Source organism: Triticum urartu, chromosome 7, assembly GCF_003073215.2.
Source record: "Triticum urartu cultivar G1812 chromosome 7, Tu2.1, whole genome shotgun sequence".
Taxonomy (NCBI): Eukaryota; Viridiplantae; Streptophyta; class Magnoliopsida; order Poales; family Poaceae; genus Triticum; species Triticum urartu.
In genome coordinates, this window is record NC_053028.1 from 365,800,424 (window position 1) to 365,818,105 (window position 17,682).

The window sequence follows — 17,682 nt, forward strand, 5'->3', positions numbered from 1 at the left end:
CCCACCTTCCTCCCCGCACCGCGCCAACGTGTCGCCAAGCTCCCTCGCCGCCCGCCTCGTCTTCCCCACCGCTGGTTCGAGCTCCATGCCACAACAGCATCCGCGACGAGGTCATCTTCAACCCCCGAACACCGAGCTCCGTCGCGTCGGATTCCGCCTCGCCCCTGCGCTCCCGTTTCCCACAGGCCTTTCGTGAGCCGCTCGGTGAGCTCCACCCCCTTCTGCTCCCATCATTGAATTGTTTCCACGCCATAGCTAGCCGAGCGCGACGCGCCTCCACTGCCGAGCTACGGCTCCGCTGTCGAGCTCGTCGTCGCGGTCACCGCACTCGCGGCTCGTCCGACCGCGTAACCATGCTCCCTGCGCCACCAAGATCCCGTAGCACTCTCCAGTGCGTGCCCTCGCTGCCCCTAGCTCTGTCCCCGACGAGCCTCGATTCCGACCATCCGCCAATGTGCTCGCGCCGCTCAACTTCGGCCACTCCCGTGCCTGCGGCCATCACCAGTCAACACGCGCCGCTGCGAGCGTTCGAACGCACCCGGTCCCGCGACGAGTCGTGCCCCGCAGCCCCGCCTTCGGGATCGCCCGAGCCATGGCGTCCGCCCGCTCGTCGCCGGCGACGCTGCGGTCCTCCTCCGGCCGAGCCGCCTGCAACCTACATCCCGCTGGCCGCCTCTGTCTGACCCCCGCGTGCGCGTATGCTGCTGCGCTGCTGCCGCGCCCACTCGCCTCTGGCCTCGCTTTGCCTCGCCTCCGGCCGGCGCTTGGCCGCACCCCGCGCCGCTCGCACAAAGCCCCGTCGTGCCCGCTCGGCGCTGTCGCCACTGCCTGCTAGCTACTGCTGCTCCTACATGCTGCTGCCTGCTGCATCTGCTCGCTGCCTGTTGCTACTAGTGCAGCGCTGCTACAGTGACATTCAGTTACTGTAGCAGTGGCTAGCTTTGCTGCTGCTGCGTTGACTAACCCTTTGTACAGCTTCTGAACAGCGACTAAATAATTGTTAACTGGTCTAATAAAAATATGGGCAGATAGTACACTTGACAAGCTCCAAGTTACTTCATTTGACCAAATTCAAATAAGGCATGAATTAAGTCCTACAAAAATCACAAAATGCTATCTTGTGTTAAAAGGAATAGATTTACTCCCTAGCATTGTGTGTGTTCGTGTTTGCCATGGCCGAGCGCCCGTGCAGGTGTGGCGTGTGATGTGTGTGCGTGAGTGCGTGCGTTGTGTGTGTTCTGTAGGTGTGTGTGATGTATGTACAGCGTGTGTGTGGCCGTGTGTGGGGCTGCCCCAAATTAGTTTAGGTCTAATTTAATTAGATAGATTAGTTTTAGGATTACTTTTGCTGTTTAGCTAGTACTAGTATTTAATTAGTGCTAAGTTACTTTAATAGTAGATGACATGTGGGTCCTCATTTAGATAAGTTAGGTTTATTTATTTGTTTAGAAAAATAGTCTATGACATGTGGGCCACACATGCCTTTTTGACTAGTCAAATTGACTTGGTTAATTCGGATTAAACTAAATATAATAAATCCAGAAATTTTAGAAAATACTTAAAACTTTGGAAAATCATAAAAAATTAACCCTAACTCCGATGAAAAAACTTTGTACATAAAAGTTGCTCAGAACGACGAGACGATTCCGGATACGCAGCCCGTTCGTCCGCCGGACACCCCTAGCATAGCAAACACGCAATTTTCCCCCTCTGGTTCATCTGTCCGAAAACGCGAAACACCGGGAATACTTTCCCGGATGTTTCCCTCCTTCACCGGTATCACCTAGTACTACGCTAGGTCACCCCTAGCACCGCGTATTGCCTTATTATGTTTTGTGATGCTTTGATTGCTCTGTTATTTATTGTGTTCCCCTCGTTACTTCTTTCCGATAGACCCCGAGACCGCGGTTGAACCAGTGATCGACTACTTCACCTTCGAGGGTCCGTTTCTATCTGCAGAGCAACCAGGCAAGCCCCCCCTTGATCACCACATATCGCCTACTCTCCTCTATACTGCTTGCATTAGAGTAGTGCAGCATGTTACTGCTTTCCGTTAATCCTATTCTGATGCATAGCCTGTCATTGTTGCTACAACTGCCGATACCTTACTGCAATCCTAAATGCTTAGTATAGGATGCTAGATTATCATCAGTGGTCCTACATTCTTGTCTGTCTGCCATGCTATACTATCGGGCCGTGATCACTTGGGAGGTGGTCACGGGTATATACTTATACATAATATATGATACTTGTGGTGACAAAAGACAGGGCGGCTCGAGGAGTACCCGCGGTTGATTCACGAATTGGAAGCTGGAAGGACATACTTTCCCGACAGCCCTCTGTGTGGATCTTTGTGGCAAAGCGACAGCGCAGGTTGAGACCACCTAGGAGAGAGGTGGGCCTAGCCCTGGTCGGCATTCGCGGTTATTTCAAGATAACACGTTTAACGAGATCTTGGTATTTGATCTGAGTCTGGCCACTGGCCTATACGCACTAACCATCTACGCGGGGACAGTTATGGGCACTCGACATCGTGATATTAGCCGAAGCCTTTGCGACGTCAGCGACTGAGCGGCGTGCGCCGGATTGGACCGTAAGCCTGCTCTTGTATTAAGGGGGCTAGTTCTGCTTCCGGCCGCGTTCGCAACGTGCAGGTGTGCAAAGGGCGATGGGCCCAGACCCCTGCGCCATAGGATTTAGACCGGCGTGCTGACCTCTCTGTTGTGCCTAGGTAGGGCTGCGACGTGTTGATCTTCCGAGGCCGGGCATGACCCAGGAAAGTGTGTCCGGACAAAGGGGATCGAGCGTGTTGAGAAATGTGGTGCACCCCTGCAGGGAAGTTAATCTATTCGAATAGTCGTGATCTTCGGTAACAAGACGACTTGGAGTTGTACCTTTACCTTATGACAACTAGAACCGGATACTTATTTGAAACACACCCTTCCAAGTGCTAGATACAACCGGTGATCGCTCTCTCACAGGGCGACGAGGGGAGGATCATTGGTTAGGATTATGCTACACGATGCTACTTGGTGAACTTACTATCTACTCTCTTCTTCTGCTGCAAGATGGAGGTTACCCGAAGCGTAGTCTTCGAAAGGACTAGCTATCCCCCTCTTATTCCGGCATTCTGTAGTTCAGTCCACATATGATACCCTTATTCCATTTGATACCAATGCATACATTTGTAGTGTAGCTCCTTGTTTGCGAGTACTTTGGATGAGTACTCACGGTTGCTTTGCTCCCTCTTTTCCCCCTTTCTATACCCAATTGCTGCGACCAGACGATGGAGCCTAGGAGCCATACGCCACTGTCGATGACGACTACTACTACTCGGGAGGTGCCTACTACTACGTGCAGCCCGCTGACGACGACCAGGAGTAGTTTAGGAGGATCCCAGGCAGGAGGCCTGCGCCTCTTTCGATCTGTATCCCAGTTTGTGCTAGCCTTCTTAAGGCAAACTTGTTTAACTTATGTCCGTACTCAGATATTGTTTGCTTCCGCTGACTCGTCTATGATCGAGCTCTTGTATTCGAGCCCTCGAGGCCCCTGGATTGTAATATGATGCTTGTATGACTTATTTTTATTTGTAGAGTTGTGTTGTGATATCTTCCCGTGAGTCCCTGATCTTGATCATACACGTTTGCGTGTATGATTAGTGTACGATTGAATCGGGGGCGTCACATTCACCATGGCATCAAGAAGTTGTGCCTCACGAATTTGATCTTCCAAAGTAGGGGAGACTTGGAGGTTGGCAAGAAAGCCTTGAGGAAGAACTCGGAGATTCAGTTTGCGGAAAGCTTCACAAAGGTCCGGTTGGAAGGGCTTGAGAATTAAGCTATTGCAGTAAGCCTTTCCTGCTCAAAGCATCTACAATGACATTGGCCTTGCCTGGAGTATATTCAATACTCGAATTGTATTCTTGAATCATTTCGACCCAGCGAGTCTGCCTGAGGTTGAGGTTGGGTTGAGTGAAGATGTACTTTAGGCTCTTATGATCAGTGAAGATGTCCACTTTCCTTCCCAACAAGAGATGTCTCCACGTTAATAATGTAGGACAACTGCCGCCAACTCAAGATCCTGAGTGGGGTAGTTCCTTCCGTTGGGCTTCAACTGGCAAGAGGTATAAGCCACAACTTTCTTCTCTTGCATTAACACAGCACCGAGACCTTGCAGGGAGGCATCACAGAAAACTTCGAATGGTTTGGATTCATCAGGAGGAGTCAAGACATGAGCTGTGACTAACTTCTCTTTCAGGGTGTTGAAAGCAATGTCGAATTCAGGCGTTCAGACATACTTAACATGCTTCTGGAGGAGGTTGGAAAGAGGCTTTGCAATCTTAGATAAATTCTCAATGAATCTTCGACAATAGCTTGCAAGCCCAAGAAAACTGCGGAGCTGCTTGACATTCTGAAGAGGTTCCCAATTCACAATTGCAGACACCTTCTCGGGATTAACAACGATGCCCTTGGCTGAGATGATATGGCGAAGGTAAAGAACCTCATCAAGCCAGAACTCACACTTGGAAAACTTCGCATAGAATTGATGCTCTCTGAGTTTGTCGAGTATCAATCTCAAATGCTTGGCATGATCCTCCTTGTTCTTGGAAAAGACCAAAATATCATCGAGATACACCAGGACGAAATCATTTGTGTAAGGGTTGAAGATGAAGTTCATCATGCGAGAGAACGTTGGAGGAGCATGGACAAGGCCGAAAGACATGACATTATATTCATAAGAACCATAGCTTGTTCTGAATGCTGTCTTGGGGATATCTTGTTCACGAATGCGAATCTGATGATAACCCATACGGAGATCAAGCTTGGAGAATACTTGAGCACCCTTTAGTTGCTCGAAAAGCTCATTGATGTTGGGAAGTGGGTACTTGTTCTTTATTGTTTTCATGTTCAAAGGGCGGTAGTCGACGCAGAGTCGTTCCGTTCCATCCTTCTTCTTGACAAAAAGAACACCACAACCCCATGGAGATGAACTCGGTCTGATCAGACCCATGCGCTCTTGTTCATCGAGTTGTTTCTTCAACTCCTTCAACTCTTCTGGACCAAGCTTGTAAGGACGTTTGCAAACAGGTTCCGTGCCAGGTTCCAGATCGATAACGAATTCAACTGGCCGGTGAGGAAGCATTCCCGAAAGCTCTTCTAGAAAGACGTCTTGATATTCACAAACGACTGGAATCTGAGAGATGGCATTCAACTCGCCCTTCTCATTGAGAGAAAATAGTCGAATGGTATCATCACGAGCGGCATAGATGATCACATCCTCAGACGAGTGTGTCAATTGAATCTGCCTGGCAGCACAACCAAGCTGAGCCTTGTGCTTAGAAATCCAGTCCATCCCGAGAATTAGATCAATATCAGAGTCACCAAGAACAATTGGAGAGGACAGAAATTTATAGTCTCCAAACTGGACAGAGACATCGGGAGCAACCAAACTAGAAGTCATAAGCTTTCCCGGAGAAACAACTTGCATGACTTTGGACAAAACCTCTGTGTCAACATTGTGCTCTGATGCAAAAGGGAATGACACGAAAGAATGCGATGCACCAGTATCAAAAAGAAATTTTGCAGGAATGGAGTTAACTGGAAGGTTACCCATGATCACTTCTGAAGAATCCTCTGCCTGAGCTGCGTTCATCATGTTGACCTTAGCATGCTTGGGATTATGCTTGACCACTGCATTGCTGGCAGATCTCACAAGAGGAGGAGGCGGAAGGCGTCTTTGGTTGAAGCACTTGTTTGCATAGTGCCCTTTCTGCTGACACTTGTTGCAAGTAACCTCTGAGAGCGGACGGTGATAAGGGGAGCACTTGACCTGGGAGTATGAGATTGAGCTTTGTTATGATAGCCTGGGTTGGGTGGGTGGGAGGATCCATTGCCACCTTTACTCTTCTGCTGATAAGGCTGACAAAACGGAGGAGGAGGTGGCAACCAGAACTCTTTTGCTTAGTTGCCACTTGAGTTGAAGAAGAAGATTGAGCTGCATCCCTGACTCTCTTCTTAGAAGCATCACACTTAATCTGAGCGGCATCTTGCTTTAGTGCCATGTTGTAGAATTCATCATACTTAGTCGGCTCAAGAAGCATGAGAGCTAATTGCAGATCTTCTTTGAGGCCACCTCTGAATTGATAAATCATGCTCTTTTCATCAGGGACATCTTGTTTAGCGAAGCGAGCGAGTTTCTGAAACTGGATATTGTATTGATACACGAACAAGTTGTCTTGCTTGAGATTGCGGAACTCCTCACGCTTACTCTCAACAACACTTTGTGGAATGTGATGAGCTTTGAAGTCTCGGTGGAAATCATCCCAGGTAATGACACGACCTCCTCTAGAATCTCTGTATTGTTGATACCACTCAGCAGCTTGATCCTTGAGTTGAAACAAAGCAAACTTGACAAAGTCCTCAGGCCTGACATTGCTACACTCAAAATGTTTGCAGATATCCACAAGTCAATCATCGGTGTTTGTGGCCTTGACACAGTTGCTGAAGGACTTCGGCTGGTTTGCGAGGAACTGGTTGAGGGTAGCAAACTAAGGCTGACTGTTGCCTTGTCCTTGATTTCCTTGGTTGCATTGCCCTTGGTTGCGCTCTTGCAAGAGTTGCAAAAGCATCTGAATGTTGGCATTGGTGGCTGCCATGACAGCTTGCCATGCCCCCGGAGGTGGAGGTGGTGGCGGAGGGTTCGACTGATCCCCATCATTGCGGTCCGGATTCTGACGCGTTGGAGGGGCCATCCTGAAGAGGTTGACATCCGTTAGCATCTTGAAAGACATATATACAAGCTGAATCAATGGATCGAAATTGCAACATAAATCCTTAACATTCGAACAAGAATGAACGAATGAATTCCAAAGTAAATCATCACACTTCCATTAAGTTGAGAAGCCACTTAGATAAAGGTAGAAGAATAAAGCAACAAGGTACGAATATGAACAAATAAGTGGTAAGGATTACCCATCGCAAACCAAATATCTGCGGGAAGAAATACGAGAGCTACATGAATTCCCACCTATAAAACTCCCGAAACTTCCTGGTTATGCAATCAGCTGTTGGGGATGCAGGGGAAGCATAATATCTCACCCAAAACTAGCAAATCCTACATCCAGCCATATCCATCCTTCAACACATAACCAAGAAACCTTTGGAAATAATTTACCTCAACCTTCAAAAAAGCATCCGTTATACGAGTTATGGCAATACTACCGAACTCCCGCCCCAGTACTAGGTGGTGTCGAGGTTATCTCACCAACAACTACATAAAAGAGATTTTCGATGTCGGCGAACTCAGGTATTCCAGAACTGCAACGATAAAATTGTGACAACAACACCTCGGAGCTCAACTCCCCGGGACACTGCCACAACCCCTAAATGTCAGGAGGCACCAAGAACAATGTTCTCGTCACAAGACTATTGGAAATATTCCAAGATACCCGCATGAACCTAAAAAAAATTCGTGAAATTTGAGGAGAGAAGAGTCAAAACTCTACGTCAGGAGGCCTCACCAGAGCGACGAAGGGACTGAGGAGTAAAAAGAATCCTACTCTCCGATATATATAATCCTAAGACTCAAAACATTTTGTTCTAGACTCAACAACGTCAGCGATTCGATCAAGCAGGGGGCTCCTAAGTCGGGGAAGGCTCTGATTACCAACTTGTAACACCCACAATGCGGCTATATCTCCCACGTGTCGGGGCACGACTTAGAGGCGTAGCCGCATGGTAGGCATGTCGCAAGAGGGGTAATCTTTACACATCCCATGTACTAAATAAGAAAGGGATAAAGAGTCAGCTTACAATCGCCACTTCACACAATACATAAATATATCATACATCATCCTAGGTACAATCAAAGGTCCGACTATGGAACCAAAATAAAGAAATACAACCCCAAATGCTATATCCCCGATTGTCCCAACTGGGCTCCTCTACTGATCATCCGGAAAAGAAACATAGTAACGGCCCGAATCCTCGTCGAACTCCCACTTGAGTTCGGTAGCGTCCCCTGCACTGGCATCATCGGCACCTGCATCTGTTTGGAAGTATCTGTGAGTCACGGGGACTCAGCAATCTCACACCCTCGCGATCAAAAATATTTAAGCTTAAGGGTAGGAAAGGGTAGTGAGGTGGAGCTGCACCAAGCACTAGCATATATGGTGGCTAACTTACGCAAAAGAGAGCAAGAAGAGAAGCAAAGCACGGTCGAGAAGCTAATAATGATCAAGAAGTGATACTGAAGCTACTTACGTTCAAGCATAACACGAGATCGTGTTCTCTTCCCAGACTCCGCCGAAAAGAGACCATCACGGCTACACAAACGGTTGATTCATTTTAATTAAGTTAAGTGTCAAGTTCTCTACAACCGGACATTAACAAATTCCCATCTACCCATAACCGTGGGCACGGCTTTCGAAAGTTCAAAACCCTGCAGGGGTGTCCCAACTTAGCCCATCACAAGCTCTCACTGTCAACGAAGGATATTCCTTCTCCTGGGAAGACCCGATCAGTCTCGGAATCCCGTTTACAAGACATTTCGACAATGGTAAAACAAGACCAGCAAAGCCGCCCGATGTGCCGACAAAATCCCGATAGGAGTCGCACGTATATCGTTCTCAAGGCACACCGAATGAGACATCCTATGAGTAAAACCAACCCTCAAGTTGCCCCGAGGTGGGCCCGTAGTCTACTCGGTTCAGACCAACACTCAGAGGAGCACTGGCCCGGTGGGGGGGGGGGGTTAAAATAATGACCCTTGAGTCTGCAGAACCCAAGGGAAGGTATATGGTGGTAGGTAGGCAAATGGTAAAACCAAGGTTGGGCCTTGCTGGAGGAGTTTTATTCAAAGTGAACTGTCAAGGAACATAACACCGGTATGACAGAAACTTGGGTGGTAAGAGTGGAACAAAACACGAGGCATAAGGCCGAGCCTTCCACCCTTTACCACGTATATAGGTGCATTAAAGTAAAAGATATAATAATGATATCCCAACAATATCCATGTTCCAACATGGAACGACCTTCATCTTCACCTGCAACTAGCAACGCTATAAGAGGGGCTGAGCAAAGCGGTAACATAGCCAAACAATGGTTTGCTAGGAAAGGTGGGTTAGAGGCTTGACATGGCAATATGGGAGGCATTATATAGCAAGTGGTAGGTATCGCGGCATAGCAATAGAGCGAACAACTAGCAAGCAAAGATAGAAGTGATTTCGAGGGTATGGTCATCTTGCCTGCAAAGTTCTCAGAGTTGACGAAAGCTTGATCCTTGTTAGCATACTCAATAGGTTCCTCGATCACGTACTCGTCTCCCGGCTCTACCCAAAGCAAGAACACAAGCAAAGGACCAACAATCAATCATGGTGCAATGCACGAGCAACATGATGCAAAACATGGCATGATATGCAAGACATGATTTGCAATGCATATGCGTGCTCTAGAAGGGGAAGATTGATCAAGTCATCAACTTGGAAAACCAAGTGTGCTGCTGGAAATATGAGATGATTTCGGTCAAAATCGATATAAAGATCACCAGAATCGGATGCACGGTTTGCAAATGGCAAGCAAAACAAGAATGGCACAAGTCTGCGATTAACAGCACGATGCCATCTAGAATGCAACAAGAAACTAAGCTACTGTACTCCAACATACCAACAAAGCATATTGTAGTGATGTACTCAAGATGCTTGACAAAACATGAACACTGAGCTACAGCTAAACCACACAAGAGCAGGTTCAACCAATCATGGCAAAAGTGCAAAAGATATCACCTTCACAGACTTAGTGAAAATACTAACATGCTAGGAATAACATCAGGAGGCCATGTATAGAGCAAGCAAAAAACATGCTACAGGAACATATCAGAGCAAACTAAGGCATGGCATGAATCTACTAAATGCATAGAACAAAAGTCCCTTACTGATCATGAGCCAAAAAGGCACAGAAGATATGATGGCACCCATGTAAACATAGCAAGTTTTATTAACAGTTTCAGACTTAGCAGAAAACAGAGCATGGCATAAACAGAATTATGAAGGCATCTTTGCAAGCTCAATTCACTCACCACAAGGCATTGCATGACAAGATAAGCATGGCAACAGCAAGATGACATGTTCATGAAGCTAACCATGGCAAGATCAAATTCATAGCATGCTTGGATCACTAACAACAATCATGGCAAAATTGATTAACATGTAAACAATCTGCCAGGAATATTTTATAGTACAAGTAGAGCAAGATTAAGACAAGCTAGGGCACTCCATAATTTCAAACAGGGCCATGGATGGATAAATCATAACCATATGTCCAAAACATCCTTACTGAAGATACTCAAAACAAGCATGGATCTCACCGTAGCATCATGTTTACATGGCATCAAAATAACAGCAGGCACAAGACTTAGTAAAATCCTAAGTCCCTGAAATCAGCAATATCACGAACGCTACTTTGCATGCTTGTGTTAGTCACCACATTTATCATAAAAATACATGGGAAGCACCCCTTTAAAGATGGCATGGCATAGATCAAAACACATGTAGAGCTCATGCCCATATGAAGCACACATCAAATGTGACAAAAATGACAAATCATCATACTCTGATAAGTAACAGCACCTAACAATTTATAACACTCTTGCATCAATGATTTGGGCATCAAGATGGACTCAAACAAGCATGCCACAATGTAATGAAATGAAGAGCACCTCACAATGAACATTTTGATATATCATGCACATGAAATGGAGCTACTGTCATGGAGTTATGATGCAATGAACATGGCATAAAAATTATTGGATCTGAGGACTTAGAAAAATAACGAACGAGCGTCGGATAACTAAACTACGCGCGAGCGGGGATTTGGGGGGATTGATCACCAGATGGGCTGGGCCCAAAGAGGAGGAAGCAGGTGGGCCTGACGGGCCGGATGCGGGGCGGGGCCCACTTGGAGGTCGTCCTCCTCCCGAACCCTCCTGGATCGTGGAGGAAGGAGGCGACGAACGCTGGCGGGCGGCGCTCGCCGGCGACGGGGCGAGCGCGCCGGCGGGATCTGGTGGAGATGGGGCAGCGCGGGCGGTTGCCGGCGTGCAGCGGACTAGGGAGGCGGCGGACGAAGCGCGCTGGAGGTGGTGCGCGAGGGCGGCGGTGGTGGTGCGTGAGGGTGGCGGCAGCGAGGCACGACGCACGGCACGGTCGATGGAGCAGGGCCGCTGGCGGCGAGTGGCGCGGTGGCGCGAAGGAGGCAGCGGCGGAGGGATCCGACGAAGCGGCGGCGGGGCACTCGGGCGCGAGGCGCGACCCGGTGGCGGAGAGATGGGCCCCGCCGGCCAGATCTGGGCTCGCGGGCCCAGCGACGAAGTAGGGCGCGGTGGAGGCGACATGGTGCCCTGCGGTTGGCTCGGGCAGCGGTGGAGCTGACGTGGCACTCCCTGATTCGTCGAGGTGACACGGCTTGTGGACGCGTCCGGCGCGGGCGGACACGTCCGGCGGCGGAGTGGGAAGTTGGTAGGGTTTTATCTGCGCGAATTCGAAGGGGATCACATATATATATATATATAGGTAGAAGGAGGTGGGAGTGTCCAAATGAGGTGCGGTTTTCGCCCACACGATCGTGATCCGACGACGGAGGACATGGGAGTGGTTTGGAAGGGTTATTGGGCCATTCTAGAGGGGTGTTGGGGTATCAAACAGACTCCAAATGGTACGAAATTTGATAGGCGGTCTACCGGTGGTGTACCAAGTCCGCTTGGCAAATCTCGGTCCAATCCGAGAATGTTTAACACCCGCTAATGAAAAGAGACAAAAGGGGGCGCCGGTGCATGTAGGAGTGTCGGATTGCAAAACGGACAACGGGGAAAATGCTTGGATGTATGAGACGAACACGTATGCAAATGCGATACACATGATGACATGATATGAAATGCATGACATGAACAAAATGCAAAACGAAGATAAAAACCCAACCACGAAGGGAATCTCATAACTTAAACCGAAAATGGCAGAGTCGGAGTTACAAATATGGCAAGTTACATCCGGGGTGTTACATATGATCCGCCATGCGACCCAGCAGTGGATTAAATCGACTCCGGTTAACCCATTTCCTAGCAAGGCTTGGACTTTTCTGATTGTAGGAATGAGTTTCTTGTGTTCAGCGGTGGTAAGTTTATCAGGGAGTTGATAACTTGAGTCGAGCCGTTCAACACGATAACCTGGCAATGGATTTTCATCAGACGACGAGATATCTTTGCAATAGAACCATGTTTGGTTCCAGTCTTCTGCGTTGAATTAAAATTCCACCAAGTTCCAAGTTGGGCCTGTTTGTGAACTCATTTTGCCGGTTCAGGTGAATGTATTCTCTGAAAAGCTCAACGCTAGGCTCTTCTTGAAGGTATACCTCACAGAAAACTTGAAAGTTACAGATGTTTGATATAGAGTTGGGTCCAATGTCTTGAGGATGGAGTTTGAAGAAGTGCAGAACATCCCTAAAGAACTTAGAGCCGGGCGATGAGAAGCCCCAGTTCATATGATCAGTGAAGACAATAACTTCACCGTCCTTTGGCTGAGGTCTCTCTTCGCCCGGGTCAGGAGCACGGTAATGCATGACACTTTTCTCTGGCAAATATCCAACGGTGACAAAATCCTTGAAAGTGCTCTCAGTGACGATGGAGGGAACCCAGTTACAGGTTGTAATTGTCTTTGGTGGCATGGTGAAAGGACAACCTAAAAAAGGAAATAATGTGTTGATACATCTCCAACGTATCTATAATTTTTGATTGCTCCATGCTATATTATCTACTGTTTTGGACTATATTGGGCTTTATTTTCCACTTTTATATTATTTTTGGGACTAACCTATTAACCGGAGGCCCAGCCCAGAATTGCTGTTTTTTGGCCTATTTCAGTGTTTCGAAGAAAAGGAATATCAAACGGAGTCCAAACGGAATAAAACCTTCGGGAACGTAATTTTCTCACCGAACGTGATCCAGGAGACTTGGACCCTGCTCCAAGGAACAAAAGAGACGGTCACGAGGGTGGGGGCGCGCCCCCCCTAGGGCGCGCCCCCTGCCTCGTGGGCCTCGATGCTCCTCCGGCGTACTTCTTCCTCCTATATATACACACGTACCCCCAAACGATCAGAACAGGAGCCAAAAACCTAATTCCACCGCCGCAACTTTCTGTATCCACGAGATCCCATCTTGGGGCCTGTTCCGGAGCTCAGCCGGAAGAGGGCCGTCATCACGGAGGGCTTCTACATCATCCTAGCCTCTCCGATGAAGTGTGAGTAGTTTACCTCAGACCTTCGGGTCCATAGTTAGTAGCTAGATGGCTTCTTCTCTCTCTATGAATCTCAATACAAAGTTCTCCCCCTCTCTTGTGGAGATCTATTCGATGTAATCTTCTTTTTGCGGTGTGTTTGTTGAGACCGATGAATTGTGGGTTTATGATCAAGTCTATCTATGAATAATATTTGAATCTTCTCTGAATTCTTTTATGTATGATTGGTTATCTTTGCAAGTCTCTTCGAATTATCGGTTTGGTTTGGCCAACTAGATTGGTAGTTCTTGCCATGGGAGAAGTGCTTAGCTTTGGGTTCGATCTTGCGGTGTCCTTACCCAGTGACAGAAGGAGCAGCAAGGCACGTATTGTATCGTTGCCATCGAGGATAACAATATGGGGTTTATTTCATATTGCATGAATTTATCTCTCTACATCATGTCATCTTGATTAAGGCGTTACTCTGTTTTTAACTTAATACTCTAGATGCATGCTGGATAGTGGTCGATGAGTGGAGTAATAGTAGTAGATGCAGAATCGTTTCGATCTACTTGTCACGGATGTGATGCCTATATACATGATCATGCCTAGATATTCTCATAACTATGATCAATTCTGTCAATTGCTCAACAGTAATTTGTTCACCCACCGTAGAATACTTATGCTCTTGAGAGAAGCCACTAGTGAAACCTATGGCCCCCGGGTCTATTCTCATCATATCAATCTCCATCACTTTAATCTTGCTTTGCTTTTACTTTTTTACTTTGCATCTTTATACCAAAAATACCAAAAATATTATATCTATCAGATCTCACTCTCGCAAGTGACCGTGAAGGGATTGACAACCCCTAATCGCGTTGGTTGCGAGTAGCTATCGTTTTGTGCAGGTACGAGGGACTTGAGCGTGGCCTCCTACTGGATTGATACCTTGGTTCTCAAAAACTGAGGGAAATACTTACGCTACTCTGTTGCATCATCCCTTCCCCTTTGGGGAAAACCAATGCAAGCTCAAGACGTAGCAAGAAGGATTTCTGGCGCCGTTGCCGGGGAGTCTACGCAAAAAGTCAACATAGCAAGTACCCATCGCAATCCCTATCTCTCGCATTACATTATTTGCCATTTGCCTCTCATTTTCCTCTCCCCCCAACTCACCCTTGCCGTTTTATTCGCCCCCTCTCTCTCTCTATCCTCCCTCTCTATTTGCCTCTTTTTGCCCGTTTGCTCTTGTTTGCTGGTGTGTTAGATTGCTTGTTTGTCGTGATGGCTCAAGATACTACCAAATTGTGTGACTTCACCAATACCAATAATAATGATTTCCTTAGCACTCCGATTGCTCCTCTTACCGATGCTGAATCTTGTGAAATTAATGCTGCTTTGTTGAATCTTGTTATGAAAGATCAATTTGCCGGCCTTCCTAGTGAAGATGCCGCTACTCATCTGAATAGCTTCGTTGATTTATGTGATATGCAAAAGAAAAAAGATGTCAATAATGATGTCGTTAAATTGAAGCTATTTCCTTTTTCGCTTAGAGATCGTGCTAAAGCTTGGTTTTCGTCTTTGCCTAAAAATAGTATTGATTCATGGAACAAGTGCAAATATGCTTTTATCTCTAAGTATTTTCCTCCCACTAAGATCATCTCTCTTAGAAACGATATTATGAACTTTAAACAACTTGATCATGAACATGTTGCACAAGCTTGGGAGAGAATGAAATTAATGATACGTAATTGCCCTACTCATGGTTTGAATTTGTGGATGATTATACAAAATTTTTATGCCAGATTGAATTTTGCTTCTAGAAATCTTTTAGATTCGGCCGCGGGAGGCACTTTTATGGAAATCACTTTAGGAGATGCTACTAAACTCTTAGATAATATTATGGTTAATTATTCTCAATGGCATACTGAAAGATCTTCTAATAAAAAAGTGCATGCGATAGAAGAAATCAATGTGTTGAGTGGAAAGATGGATGAACTTATGAAATTATTTGCTACTAAGAGTGTTTCTTCTAATCCTAATGATATGCCTTTGTCTACTTTGATTGAGAATAACAATGAATCTTTGGATGTGAATTTTGTTGGTAGGAATAATTTTGGTAACAACGCTTATAGAGGGAATTTTAATCCTAGGCCATATCCTAGTAATCCTTCTAATAATTATGGGAATTCCTACAACAACTCTTATGAAAATTATAATAAGATGCCCTCTGAATTTGAGAATAGTGTTAAAGAGTTTATGAATTCACAAAAGAATTTTAATGCTTTGCTTGAAGAGAAATTGTTTAAAGTTGATGATTTGGCTAGAAACATTGATAGAATTTCTCTCGAGGTTGATTTTTTAAAACTTAGATCTATTCCTCCTAAGCATGATATCAATGAGTCTCTCAAAGCCATGAGAATTTCCATTGATGAGTGCAAGGAAAGAACCGCTAGGATGCGTGCTTCCAAAGATGCCTTTATTAAAGCGTGTTCCTCCAATTCCTATGAAAATCAAGATGAAGATCTAAAAGTTATTGATGTGTCCCCTATTAAATCTTTGTTTTGCAATATGAATCTTGATGAAACTTAATATGATCTTCCTTTACCTAGAAGGCGTTCTAAAAATTCAGAGTATTTAGATCTTAATGATGAAATTGATGGAAGTGGAATTGAAAGAAATAAACATCTAGATGTTGCTAAACCCATTATATTGGATTTCAAGGAATTTAATTATGAAAGTTGCTCTTTAATTGATTGTATTTCCTTGTTGCAATCCGTGCTAAATTCTCCACATGCTTATAGTCAAAATAAAGCCTTCACCGAACATATTGTTGATGCCTTGATGCAATCTTATGAAGAAAAACTTGAGTTGAAAGTTTCTATCCCTAGAAAACTCTATGATGAGTGGGAACCAACTATTAAAATTAAAATTAAAGATCATGAGTTTTATGCTTTGTGTGATTTGGGTGCTAGTGTCTCCACTATTCCCAAGACTTTGTGTGATTTACTAGATTTCCGTAATTTTGATGATTGCTCTCTAAACTTGCATCTTGCGGATTCCACTATTAAGAAACCTATGGGAAGGATTAATAATGTTCTTATTGTTGCAAATAGGAATTATTTGCCCATAGATTTCATTGTTCTTGATATAGATTGCAATCCTTCTTGCCCTATTATTCTTGGTAGACCTTTCCTTAGAACGGTTGGTGCGATTATTGATATGAAGGAAGGGAATATTAGATTTCAATTTCAATTAAAAAAGGGCATGGAACACTTTCCTAGAAAGAAAATAAAATTACCATATGAAACTATCATGAGAGCCACTTATGGATTGCCTACCAAAGATGGCAATACCTAGATCTATCCTCGCTTTTATGCCTAGCTAGGAGCGTTAAACGACAGCGTTTGTTGGGAGGCAACCCAATTTTATTTTATTCCTTTCTTTTTTCTCCTGCTTAGTAATAAATAAATTATTTAGCCTCTGTCTTGGTTGTGTTTTTTTGTGTTTAATTAGTGTTTGTTCCAAGTAGAACCGTTGGGAAGACTTGGGGAAAGTCTTGTTGAACTTGCTGTAAAAAACAGAAACTTTAGCGCTCACGAGAACTGCTGTCATTTTTATTTGAAGAGTGATATTTAGTTAATTCTTTTTGCAGATGATTAATAGATAAATTCCTCACGTCCAGAAATTTATTTTAAAATTTTTGGGTTTCCAGATCTTGCGCTAGCTACAGATTACTATAGACTGTTCTGTTTTTGACAGATTCTGTTTTTCGTGTGTTGTTTGCTTATTTTGGTGAATCTATGGTTAGTAAAATAGTTTATAATTCATAGAGAAGTTGGAATACAGTAGGTTTAATACAAATATAAATAAAGAATGAGTTCATTACAGTACCTTGAAGTGGTCTTTTGTTTTCTTTCGCTAACGGAGCTCACGAGTTTTCTATTTTGAGTTTTGTGTTGTGAAGTTTTCAAGTTTTGGGTGAATTCTTTTGATGGATCATGGAACAAGGAGTGGCAAGAGCCTAATCTTGGGGATGCCCATGGCACCCCCAAGATAATCCAAGGACACCAAAAAGTCAAAGCTTGGGGATGCCCCGGAAGGCATCCCCTCTTTCGTCCACTTCCATCGGCAATTTACTTGGAGCTATATTTTTATTCACCAACATGATATGTGTTTTGCTTGGAGCGTCTTGTATTATTTGTGTCTTTGTGTCTTAGTATGCCACAATCATCCTTGCTGTACACACCTTTTGAGAGAGCCATACATGAATTAAAATTTGATAGAATACTCTATGTGCTTCACTTATATCTTTTGAGCTAAGTAGTTTTACTCTATGTGCTTCACTTATATCTTTTGAGCTAAGTAGTTTTGCTCTATGTGCTTCACTTATATTTTTTGAGGTTATAATTTTGCTCTATGTT